The sequence below is a fragment of the Pleurodeles waltl genome, chromosome 2_2 (genome assembly GCF_031143425.1).
Source record: "Pleurodeles waltl isolate 20211129_DDA chromosome 2_2, aPleWal1.hap1.20221129, whole genome shotgun sequence".
Lineage (NCBI taxonomy): Eukaryota > Metazoa > Chordata > Amphibia > Caudata > Salamandridae > Pleurodeles > Pleurodeles waltl.
The window spans coordinates 460,391,954-460,405,786 of NC_090439.1; the positions used below are offsets into that span (position 1 = coordinate 460,391,954).

Consider the following 13,833-nt stretch of genomic DNA (forward strand, 5'->3'; position numbering starts at 1 on the left):
CTGGCTTGTCTCCAACTTAGAAAACCTGCTCCAGCGACGCCTCCGACAGCGACCTCTGAAGCCTTAGAGGACTGCCCTGGACTACAGGACCAAGAAACTCCAGTGAACAGCGGCCCTGTTCAAAACCTGCAACTTCTTTGCAACAAAGAGGCAATTTCCAAAGACTGCAAGTTTCCCGCCAGAAGCGCAAGACTCTACACTCTGCACCCGATGCCCCCGGCTCGACCTGCAGAAAACAAACACCTCAGGGAGGACTCCTCGGCGACTGCGAGCCTGTGAGTAACCAGAGACGTCCCCCCTGTACCCCCACAGCGACGCCTGCAGAGAGAATCTAGAGGCTCCCCCTGACCGCGACTGCCTGTAACAAGGGACCCGACGCCTGGAACCAACACTGCACCCGCAGCCCCCAGGACCTAAAGGAACCGAACTTCAGTGCAAGAGCGACCCCTAGACGACCCTCTGCCTAGCCCAGGTGGTGACTGTCCCGAGAAGCCCCCGTGCCTGCCTGCAACACTAGAGTGACCCCCGGGTCCCTCCATTGTTTTCAATCTAAAACCCGACTCCTGTTTTGCTCACTGCACCCGGCCGCCCCTGTGCCACTGAGGGTGTATTTTGTGTGCCTACTTATGTCCCCCGCAGTGCTCTACAAAACCCCCCTGGTCTGCCCCCGAGGACGCAGGTACTTACCTGCTGGCGGACTGGGACCGGAGCACCCCTGTTCTCCATAGGCGCCTATGTGTTTTGGGCACCTGTTTGACCTCTGCACCTGACCGGCCCTGAGCTGCTGGTGTGGTAACTTTGGGGTTGCCTTGAACCTCCAATGGTGGGCTGCCTATGCCCCAGGATTGAGACTTGTAAGTGTTTTACTTACCTCCTAATCTAACCTTTACTTACCTCCCCCAGGAACTATCGATTTTTGCACTGTGTCCACTTTGAAAATAGCTTATTGCCATTTTTACAAAGACTGTACATGATATTGTTTTCATTCAAAGTTCCTAAAGTATCTAAGTGAAGTACCTTACATTTAAAGTATTAACTGTAAATCTTGAACCTGTGGTTCTTAAAATAAACTAAGAAAATATATTTTTCAATATAAAACCTATTGGCCTGGAGTAAGTCTTTGAGTGTGTGTTCCTCATTTATTGCCTGTGTGTGTACAACAAATGCTTAACACTACCCTCTGATAAGCCTACTGCTCGACCACACTATCACAAAATAGAGCATTAGAATTATCTATGTTTGTCACTATCTTACCTCTAAGGGAACCCTTGGACTCTGTGCACACTATTTATTACTTTGAAATAGTTTATATAGAGCCAACTTCCTACAAGTACTTAACACCAGTTTAGAAAAGTAGCCAATGTCTATCTGAGTAAAACAAGACCACTTTTTAAAGGTTTAAAAGTCTGTATCCTGAAAAATCAGTGGTTTCAACCTTATAACACACAGAACGCTTGATACATCAAAAACAAAGATGATGTGGGCTGCAAAGGAGTTGATGGATTGGAAAAGCAAGCCATGCGACTATTATTTTCATGCTGGACAGGCGATGCTTGGATTCTTTACCCGCCAGCTGGCAATGCATTGACTCTTTTCACCCTGGACTAGCGGTGCGTTGATTCCTGGTTGAAGAATGATGCCAAGGGAGGATGGATCTGTGCTGAAGCAAGCACGGTGTTGATTTCGCAGCCGCAAGACAGACGCTCCGTCCATTTTCCATCCAGCTGCGGTGCAAGTCCATAGTATATAGTACTTATGCACCCAGGGCATTGAGACACTAGGGGTCACCTATGGGCTGCAGCATGTATTTGTGCCACCCATAGAAACCAATGCAAACTGTCTGCAGGCCTGCCAGCAGCACACGTGAAAAGGTGCATCCACCCTATCATCACAGGTCACTAAGTCACCCATATGGAAGGACCTCCCAGCCCAGAGGGCACGGTGCAGGTCTCTGTGTGTGGGGGCACACCTACATGAGCAGAGGTGCTCCTACAAACTCCATTTCCATTGCACTGGACTTAATATGTGCGGGAAGCCATTTTACCCGTGTACTGGACATATGTCCATGTACCTATGTCCAATGACATAATGGGAACTCTGAACCTGGGCTTGTTTAGTATCAAGCATTTCAGAATCATACCCCAATACTGTTGCCTGTATTGGTTGCATGATTCTATGCACCCTGTGGGCTCCTTAGAAGACTGCCCGCCGCCCCCCCTCTCCCTCCCAGTATTGCTCCTACCAGTCCATGGTTTTCCAGGCAGCCCGAGCTGCTGCAGCCCCTCAGGAAGGTTTCTACCCTGCTGTTGCTTGACCAGCTCAGGCAGGGGAATGAAGAACAAAGGATTTTCTGTGTGAGAGGGGAAGCAACATCCTTTCCCTTGGAAATGGGTGTTACAGGGCTTGGGAGGGGTAGCCTCCCCTTGTCATTGGTTTGCTTTGAAGGGCACATTTGGTGCCATTCTTGCATAAGCCGGTTTGCACCAGCTCAGGGACCACCAGTCTCTACTCTGGCTGGAAATTGGGCAAAGGAAAGGGGAGTGACCACTTCCCTGTCCATCACCACACCAGGGGAGGTGCCCAGAGCTCCCCAGGTGGCCACTCGTTTCTGCCATCTTGAAATCAAGATGTGCAGAGGCCCCTGGGAGCATCTGAGTGGCCAGGTCAGGCAAGTGACGTCAGGAATCCCTCCCGACAGGTGGTCACCATGCAAGGTGACCAAACCCCCTTTTAGGGCTATTTAGGGACTTCCCTTGCAGATGGGTCCCGAGATTCGACGTGCAAGACTCCACCAGGACTCCTCTGCATCATTTACTTCTCCTTCTGGCCACTGGAACTGCAACTGGCCACTTTAGGAACCGACAAGACAAACTCCTGAGAGGATCGCGCCTTGCAACATTTGTGCTCCGGCTCCTTCCAGCAACTGCAACACTTTCCCGGCTGTGCATCCTCTGGGGTCAGCCGGACTTCAGCCACAACCAAGAAACAAGAAGAAATCTCCCTTGGAGTGAAGGAGTCACTCCCATGCATCTGCAGGCACCTACAGCAACAACTTTCAGCTGCATGGATCTGCTCTACTCTGGAACTGTGTGGATCCTGCAACACAAGTGGTGGTCTGGAGTGGTCCTCTCTGCCCGGTGTATAACTTGGGAGACGGTGAGCCCTTGCCCCTCCTTGCAGTACAGTACCCCCTGTGCACTGCGTCTCTTGCAGAAATGAATACTTGTTGTCTCTTGCTCCAAAGGATCTTCAGGCTCCAAGTAGCGCCGGACTCCAGCACTTCATCCGGCCAAGGACAGTCTCCTCTCTGCTGCTCTAGCGATGAGACTCCTCTCCAGGTGTGCTGATTGGGTCTCAATGAAACTTACTGTACCTGCTGCCAGTGGGTTGCCTGTGGAGGCTGCGACTGCTTCTTCTCATGACGGTCAGCCTGGACTCCTCGCCAAGGGTCAAGTCCCCTGGACCTTGCTGGTCCTCTTCGGCCTTGCAACTCTTCTTCTGCCTCCTCTTGCATTTGCTAAGGCTTGTTGGTGGTTCTAACCACTGACCATCTGTAACCCTGCGACTGACGAGGTACATCATCTACACTGCTCAGGGGACTTCGCTGCAGCTTCTGGGCTCCACAGCTGGTGGTCTTCCCCCGTCAACCCGGATCTTCATCCACAGAAGGGTGAATAGTGGCTACTTCCCCGGCTGGGCATTCCATCATGGACTGAACTCTGTCCCCTTTTGCAGGTCCTCTTCTTTCAGAATCCACCTTTGGTCCCCTCTGGTCTGGTCCTGTTCTTGCATAATCCATTTTGTAAGCCCTCTTGTTAATCCTTGGGAAAACAGGGCCTTTGTCTGCTGTTCTGATCACTGGGGGTAATCACCTCTTGGGGTTCTGAGTTCTCTCAGCTCGCCTCTAACTACTCCATACCTTTGAGTGGGAGACTTCACTTTGTATTCCACTATTTAAGTATATGATTTGGCCCTCCTATAGGGCCCTCACTATTTTCTATAATTCGTGTCAATGCTTGTTGTTTCTATGCTAATTTGTGATTGCTATTGTGTATATATGTACTTACCTCCAGTCAGGGGAGGACTGCCTACAAGTAATCTAGTGTAATGTCACTGTAATAAAGTACCTTTATTTTTGTAACACTGCATTTTTCTTTCAAGTGTGATAAGTTACTGTGCAACTGTTTTGGCACTGCATGAGCTTTGCATGTCTCCTAGACAAGTCTTGGCTGCTCATGCACAGCTACCCTCTAGAGAGGCCTGGGTTCCTAGACACTATCTTCTTTCACTAATAGGGGTTGCCCGGACCTGGTATAAGGTGTCAACGCCATAGGTGTCCACCACACACCATGCCAGCTTCCTACAAGCAGTCCAATACCTATACTAATTTCTCCCTTTGAAGTAGGCAATTTTCAAAGGAAAGTCCTTGTAGTGCACAGGACACTCCCTCTTCTTGCCCCAGACACACTCTAGGGGGTTGCAGACTGCTTTGCTTAAGGACAGGCACAGCCCTATTCAGGTGCAAGCGTCAGCTCCTCTCCCACTCTAGCCCGGGGAAACCCACCAGAATATGCAGGTCACACCTCAGCACCCTTTGTGCGACTCTCTAGAGTGAATTCACAAATGACCCAACTGTCAGTCTGACCCAGGTGTGTGTTTAGCAGCCTAGCAGAAACACAGAACGGTTAAACAAGAAAATGCCCACTTTCTAAAAGTGCCATTTTCAAACAACTTTACTTTTTAAATTGTTAGTTCAGAGACCCCAAACTTCAAATCTCTATCCGCTCCCAATGGGAAATTACACTTAAAATATATTACCAGGCAATCCCCATGTTATCCTTACGGGAGAGTTAGACCATGCAATATTGAAATCCAAATTTAGTAGTATTTCACTATCAGGGCATGTAAAACATACCAGTATATATCCACAGGCCTAAAAAAATCATAAAAATGTTACTAGAACTGTGAGTCTAGTTACTTGAATAATGTACTCAACCTAACCTAAACGGGTCTTTAATTGTGTGATCCTAGGCAAATAGTTTACAGAGCATCCTTTTTCTTCATTCTCATATATGATTGCACCTTCAAATATGTGAGCTCAGCATTTCTACAGTACAAAAGAAACTTGTTTGATCAAGTAGACGAAAGCTTGCTGCATTTATCCCAAGAATCTAGCTCACATACAGGGGGCACATGACACATGACTTGCTTTTAGTTTACTCATAGCATTGTTATCAGGGCAGGACTGTTTCTCAGTTTGTTTCAACACGAACTTTAAATAAATATATGATTGAACCATGATGTGGTAGCGTACTGTCATCTATACACAGTAAATTTCCAAGAAATGTCTAAAAACCTTTCCAATGACTTGCAGCTTTAACGATAAAAAAAAAAAAAAATGAAACTATATAGTGTATGGACTATCTGTGAAAACTGGGTTTCAGAAAATATATCCTTTGCACATCAACACAAAGTATTCCAATTTGTTTTCAGCCTATTAAAATATATTTTTTTCATCACACAAATACAAAATGGGCTTTCACAGCTACTGAATTATATTTTGAAATGTTTGTACAGTTGACTTAGTCACTTAAATATTGTGTGTTAGGAAAAGCCTGCCACCCTAAAGCCTTTTATTTCACACTCTAAATAGTACGTCAGACAGTTCACCTTACTAAATCCTGGAACTCTGCAATCAGAAGGAAAATTCATTATAAGGCAAACTGACTTTTGACCTCTGTAGGTGAACAATGACAAACAAGAACAAGATTAAAAGTGGCTGTTCTTAGTCAACTCGCCGGAAAGGGGGAGTAAGCCCTAAAAATAGCTTGACCTGATCAAATATGAGTCACCATAGAGAATGGTCGAGTAGATTTTTCAAGCCCTGTGTCTTAATGTTTAAATACACCAATGGGGCTGCCTTAAGCCTACTTTCGGAGGGCTTGCATGTAGAAAAAGTGGAGGTTTGGGTCTAGCAAGTGGGTGAACTTGCCAGGTCGAAATAGCAGTTTAAAACTGCACACACAGATGCTGCAGTGGCAGGTCTGAGGCATGTTTACAAGACTACTCATGGAGGAGGCACAGTCAGTGCAGCAGGCCCTCTAATGGCATTTGATTTACAAGCCCTTGGCTCACACAGTGCACTTTACTAGGAAATAAAATACAGCAACCATGAATAAATCAATCACAAATACAAGTTAGACAAAGGACTTGCACTTTAGCACTGGTCAGCAGTGGTAAAGTGCCAGAGCCCTAAAACCAGCAAAAATGAAATTTAGCACAGGATCAAAACAGGAGGTCAGAAGTAAAAAGTACAGAGGAAACCATGCACAGTGCTACAGGTCTAACAACCGGGTTAATAGATGGGACATCCTATCGTACCTGGAAGATTAGAGGGCTGATATCTATCTCCTTCAGGAGACAGAAGTAGGATCGGGCGACTGGAATCGCGTTAAATCCCAATGCTTTTCCACAACAATTCTTTTCTTTGTCAGCAACCAAGAGGGAGGGACTGGCTATTATGATTTTTCACTTATTCCGGGGGGGAAGATAGGTGCTAAACATACTGAAATACCACATACAAATTAGATATTATGCTTTTGTTGTTGGCACCATGTATGCCCCAAGGAGGGCCAGGAACGCGTCCTCTGTAGATCGGTGGCAGAGGTCATGACTTCAAGAGACTGGCTGGTATTATTTGAGGGGGGGGGGGGGGGGGGGGCATTGGGAACCAACAGTCTTCTGCAATAACCATGATCGCTCTGCACAGAGACATGGAGGTTCAGGGGAGAAATCCAAAGAGGGTGTCCAACAGCTCCAAGAGATGGGGCTGCAGTATGTATGGAGGGGTCATAATCCCAGCTCCAAAGATTATACCTTCTATTCCCAACCACACAAGACCTATGCCTGTCTAGACCTCTTCTTGTGGACCAAGGAGACACAGGATCTGATCTCAACGATAGACATCGAGCCACATTAATTCTCAGGCCAGGCAGCAGTGACAGTACAAATCCTCCTACACAGATCCAAAGTGACTCAGCAAACCACGACAGCACTAAACAGCTTCTTGAGTATCAATGACACCACGGACACCTCAATCTCACTCTTGTGGATACCTTAAAATCAGTGATGGGGGGGAATTCAACACCATATAAGTGGCAGATAAACTGCATAGGGACAAACAGGAAATTTATAACAACAGGTAAGGGAACTAGAGCATATACATCACTGCACTGGTGCTCTTCGGGTGTGGTGACACCTGGAATCAGCCAGAAAACAACTTGCAGGTCTAGATAAAGCAGAATATTCCTTAATGTTTCTTAAACACGCATTTTACGTGGTGGGAAATAGATGTGGGCGGGCTTCTGGACAACCAGCTGTAAGCCCAGCAACAGACCGCAAGAGTGGAGTCCCTGGAGATGGTAGGCAGAGAGGCCATTGTAAACAGCAGTCTAAGAGCTGCCGAATTTCAGGACTTTTATGAGGACCTACATAGCCCATACCCTTTGCCCAGAATGACATCTCCAGGGTGTAAACATTGTGCAGCTCCCTGTAGATCAAGGGAACAAGCTGGATAGACCTATCCAAAGAGAGCAAGTTATATCTGCTATAGCTCAGCAGAAGACCCACAAATCCCCAAGATGGATGGGTTTCCAGTACTGTTTTATAAGACCTTTTGCACAACAGTGGTCCCCATCTTGACTAGCCTATTCAACTCTATTATTTGCCCTTCCTCAGTTCTGGCCTCGATGAAGGAAGCCTCTATCATTGTCATCCCTAAGCCCGGGAAGGACAAGAAGCAGTGCGGTTCTTATCAACCCATTTCCCTCCCTAACGTGGCCACTAACACGCAAGGGTCCACTGACGTTCCATTTCCCCTAATGCCTATAATAGGTAATTCAAACTTCACTCCCAGCCTTGACCATTCAGTGTTTTCCCTTTGGAACACAGTTGAGTCCCTTGAAAAAGGTACCCAGGGTGCCAAGGGCCCTGTGGCCAGGGAAGGTCCCCAAGGACTGCATTGTGTATTATGCCACCCTAAGGGACCCCTCACTCAGCACATGTACAGTGCCTTGCATCTTGTGTGTGCTGGTGGGGAGAAAAAGGCAAAGTCAACATGGCACCCCTCTCAGGGTACCATGCCCACAAACCACTGCCTGTGACATAGGTGACTCACCCCTCGAGCAGGCCTTACAGCCCTTACAGGCAGGGTGCACTATACCACAGGTGAGGGCATATGGGCATGAGCAATATGCCCCTACAGTGTCTAAGCAAAACCTTAGACATTGTAAGTACAGGGTACCCATAAGAGTATATGGTCTGGGAGTTTGTCAAACACGAACTCCACAGTTCCATAATGGCTACACTGAAATCTACGAAGTTTGGTATCAAACTTCTCAGCACAATAACTCCACACTGATGCCAGTTTGGGATTTATTGAAAAATGCACAGAGGGCATCTTAGAGATGCCCCCTGTATACCAGTCCAATTCCTAGTATTAGGCTGACCAGTTCCTGCCAGTCTGCCACAACCAAACGGGTTTCTGGCCACATGGGGTGAGTGCCTATAACATGGCAGTGAGCCTCAAAGGCTGTTACAGCGCCCCAGGGTGATACCCACCGATCCGGCCACATCCCCCACTTTTGGTGGCAAATCCAGAGGAGATAATGAGAAAAACAAGGAGTCACCACCCACCAGTCAGGACAGACCCTAAGGTGTCCTGTCTGAGGTGACCCCTGCCTTAAGAAATCCTCCATCTCGGTTTTGGAGGATTCCCCCAATAGGGATAGGGATGTGCCGCCTTTCCCTCAGGAAGGAGGCACAAAGAGGGTGTAGCCATCCTCCAGGACAGTAGCCACTGGCTACTGCCCCCCAGCCCTAAACATACCCTTAAATTTAGTACTTAGGGGCAACCCTGAACCCAGGAAATCAGATTCCTGCAACCTGAAGAAAGAAGGACTGCTGACCTGAAAGCCCCGCAGAGATGACAACTGACTTCGCCCCAGCCCTACCGGCCTGTCTCCAGACTCTAAGAACCTGCACAGCAACACATCCAGCGGGACCAGCAACCTCCGAGGACTTACAGGACTGACCTGCACCTAAAGGACAACGAACCTCCCGAGGACAGTGGCTCTGTCCAAAAACAGCAACAAGAAACTAACTTAAGAGAGACTTCAACTTCCTACCAGAATCTTGAGTCTTCACACTCTGCACCCGACGCCCCCGGCTCGAGTTTGGAGAAATCAACACAGCAGAGAGGACTGCCAGGCGACTCCAACGATGTGGACACCCTGAGTCGACCTCACTTTACCCCCACAGCAACACCTGCAGAGAGGATCCAGAGGCTCCCCCTGACCGAGACTGCCTGGTAATAAAGGAACCAGTCTCCTGGACCATGCACTGCACCTACAGCCCCCGGGACCGAGAGGAACCACCTACCAGTACAGGAGTGACCAGCAGGCAGCCCTCATACTAGTCCAGTCGGTGGCTGGCCCAAGAAGCCCCCCTGTCCCCGGCCTGCATCGCCACAGTGCCTCCCGGGTCCCCACATTATTCTCAATACAAAACTTGATGCCTACTTTGCAAACTGCACCCGGCCGCCCATGTGCCGCTGAGGGTGTGTTTTGTGTGCCTGTGTGTGCCCCTCCCTCCAGTGCTCTACAAAACCCCCCCTGGTCTGCTCCCAGAGGACGCAGGTACTTTACCTGCTAGCAGACTAGAACCAGAGCACCTCTGTTCTCCTTAGGTGCCTATGTTATTTGGGCCCTTGATTGACCTCTGACCGGCCCTGTGTTGTTGGTGCGGTGGCTTTGGCGTTGCCTTGAACCCCAAACGGTGGGATGCCTATGCCCAGGAGACTGACTGTGTAAGTGCTTTACTTACCTGAGAAACTAACCAATACTTACCTCCCCCAGGAACTGCTGATTTTTGCACTGTGTCCACTTTTAAAATAGCGTATTGTGATTTTAACCAAAACTGTGTGTACTACCTAAATTCTTGTGGTTCTAAAATAAATTAAGAAAATAATATTTTTCTATATAAAAACCTATTGGCCTGGAGTGAAGTCTTTGAGTGTGTCTTGTTATTTATTGCCTGTGTGTACACAACAAATGCTTAACACTACCCTCTGATAAGCCTACTGCTCGACCACACTACCACTTTAGCCTCTATTAAACCTCTGAAGAACCCTGAGCTCTGTGCACACTCTTTTTCATATAGTATATACAGAGCCAGCATCCTACACAGCTCTATTCCCTTTGACCAGCTGCAAAGAGAATACGCACTTCCGGAGACTGAACGACTGCATTACAGGCAGGTTAGACACTGGCTCATGCACGCCACAATCTGAACTGGAGCATCCTGACCCCTAACCCCTGACAGTGCTTGAATACCTGGTCACAGAACTATATAGAATGTTACACACCTACACGCCTACCCACCACCAAAAACCCCGGGTCAAAACGCTGGGAACTCAAAATTGGCCAACAGTTATCCCCGAAGGAATGTAACGAGGTGTACTACAGAGACCATCATAAAGCATGCAACACCACTAGTATAGAGATAGCCACCAAAATCACTACGTATTGGTATGCCCTCCCAGCTGCATAAAGGTAATAATACACATTGTTTGGACTGCCGGTATCACTGTGGGCTGCCTGGAACTATGCTCCACATATTTTGGGATTGTCCTAAACGAGTGCAATTCTAGGATGCAGTCCTGACTGACGAATGTCTAGACAACTACCCGAATCTGGGTCTTCCAAATGCGCTCACCTTCCCACTAAAGTCCAGCATAAGCAACCAAATTGCCTTGCCCTTGGAGCAGCTCACCAAACCATCATTGCACACTGGGGTATGGCCAAACTCCCAACACATGTAGAATAGCTCTGCCACTTGTGGCTTGTCTTGGAAATGGAGAAGCTGACTCTAGTTTTGACATCTCAAGGGGACTCTTATAGAGAACTCTGGAGACCATACATCACTCTATTAAACAAAGAATTCAGGGAACTGACATCCTAAATATTTACGACTATTCCATTTGGCAGGCACAGCTTCTCCTGATTTGGCTGCAACACCTACTGTAACAGACACTACTCAAACTAATTAGGTGTTTTATCACCTATCCTGGAATTGCAAAACATTGTGACAGAATGACATCTAAAGCTACGCACGTAAGTCAAAGGAAAGTGGTTAGAGTCTTCTTATGTAGAGGTCTATTTTACTGCAGAATGGCCTAGGCATCTCCCACCTTACCTGGGATGAAGAATCCACTTGTTCCCTCCCATTTCATGGATGGGCCTCTGTGGCTGTCAGTGAAGCTAGCTCTAACTAAACCACTGAGCAAAGCAAGATCTTGGAGTCGGACTCACATGCTTAAGACTATCTGTGACCTTGTGATAAAACACCTAATTAGCTTGCGTAGTGTCTGTTACAGTAAATGTTTTGCACTGCTGCCTAAAGAAACAGCTAAGTCAGTGAAGACAAGAATCTGCAAGTATGTCTTGGTTCATATGCCTGTTCATTTTAATTCTGTGAATTAACTTTATATTAAATTGTTAGGCCTTACCTAATGGATTTTAAGTTTATTGTAAGTTTATTTGAATGTCATGACAAGGACATATTACCAAGGATGTTTACCAATCATACGAGCCTTTGTTTATTTTTAAGCGATATGGGACTGTTCCTGCTGGGCATGAGTGAGAATTGCACAAAGTCCTTTACCTTTATGTCTGCACTGTTCTAGTGCATTTTCTGTCTTGAAGAATTAACAAGCACAGTTCAAGACGTTACCATCAAATGCAGCCAGAGGGGTTTATACAAGTGAAGTTCCTATACGCCAATTCTTGCTTCAATAACTTAAATTTCAAGCTTCATTTTCAGATGGAGGAAGTACAAATGAATGTTGAAAGTGGTTACCAGGGGGCTCTATCATGAACATGTTCTAAGTCTCTGAAATTGACCCTCTACAACAAATGCTAGGAGAAAGCAGAAAAATCTACATCTACAGCTCACACTAACTCGTAAGTATTTTAATTTGAAGTATGTAACAAAAGCAACACAGTTTCAGAACAATCAGCACGCCTCCTCTTTTAGGCCTCCACATGGTAAATGAAGAATGTCATGATATGGCTCATGATCCTTCTGCATAGATAATGTGTCTCATTTAGGCATGCTTTTCTGATCATCAGTAAGTAAACCAAAGAACAGGAGAGTTGGTGAAGTGTATTATGGGAGGACATTGCTTCTGAGGGCATCTGCATGCACAGTGATCGTATGTGACACAATCATACTAGATCTTTGAGAAAGTAAAGCTGCATAATGATCTCAGTGAATGAGTCTTAGAAGTGCTGCTTGCCCTGAACTGAGACTGCTCACAGTTCAGCTGTAAACCCTATTGGCCAGTACACAGCATCATTAAGTTAACAGTGATTCAAAGCCATATGTGTTAAGCCAACCTCCCATAACAGGGTGAAGTAGGTCCTAGGGATCCAGGGACCATGCGGATGGTCACATGGGCACATAAAGTGGTCTATTATGACCCAAGCTGGTCACAACTAGAAGATCCATCACAGAAAATAATGTATACGTAGGGGCAGCACTTGCAGTGTTTGACACTAGAGGGTTTCAAATCAGTATAAGTGCTTTTCAGTCAAAACTGCAATACACTGGATGTTGCTGCAAACATTTTTCACTGACATTTTATCAGTTCTAATTGCCACCGGATCAGACTGTCAAGGCAGTAGCACCTTGTTAATGTGTACACAAATGCTCCTTACACAGCCCGACAACTGTCCAGATTAGGCATTCTTCATGCCTAATCTGTTGAAGTGGCCTTGGCCCTGATGTAATAGGGCTGCAGCCCTACAGGGGCTGCTTGTTTGGCTACTTCAAAGGATATTGTGATGCAGAGAAATAGCCACCTTGAAATTGTCCTCTTCTGCACTGCTTTGCCTTTCTTTTGAACAGCAAATACCAAATAGAGCTGATCATCCTAGTGATAGCCCGCGTGTGACTGACATAGTAGCTTAACACTCGCTTAGAATCAAGGCAACTGAGCCTCTATTTTTGCTTCAAGGGGGGTGAGGCAGAGCAAACACTGGCAGAGTGGATTACTGACCAGCATTTAAAGAGTCACAACTTCTGATAGCAAGGCCGCCTGGGTCCACAAATCTAACTTGTCGGGAAAGCAGGTGGTGTATGCCAAATAGACTGAAAGCATCAGCAGTTCACTCATGTGGCATTGTACCAAAATTACAATGAGAAAGACATGTTTTACTGTTAAACAGACTTAAGTAACAGCTGTGCATAGGCACAAAGTGAATGGTCATGAGAATGCCAAGACAAAGTTCAGATCCCTCTGAAGAATTACAAACCAGTTTGGTAGTTAACATGTGAGGTAAATCTTTTAAAAAAGAAACAAGGATGGTTGTTGAGGTAGACAGAAAGGTTGAGAGTGCAATAAATAACCTTTCATTGTGCCCACCACACAGCCTTACTGAGCTAGCAAAAGAAAGAGAACATCATCATCAAGGTTGGTTTGTAAGGAATTGGTGTTTTGTGCACCACAATAGGCAACATTCATCTGAACACCCAGTGTAGACCGACTTAGTGGAAGGGCGTCTGGCTGCAAGGATAACAATTACCTCAGTAGGAAACTCAAATTCAAATATTGCAACCACTCCACTTGATGCACCCCTAATCCCAAGAGTGATACGACTGTCAACACCCACAACTTTGGGTGGAGAAGGGTGAGAGGCCTTCAGAAGGTCAGTTTTGCATCCCAGATTCACTACTGCAGACGCTACGCCACCTGCCACAAGATCCAAATGGAGT

General features: G+C 46.7%; 1 protein-coding gene across 2 annotated transcripts in view; it reads right to left on the reverse strand.

Moving 5' to 3' along the window:
• The window catches only part of CEP192 (centrosomal protein 192), a 1,702,116-nt gene that overhangs the window by 1,321,908 nt on the left and 366,375 nt on the right, over window positions 1-13,833 (reverse strand). The window lies entirely within an intron of this gene.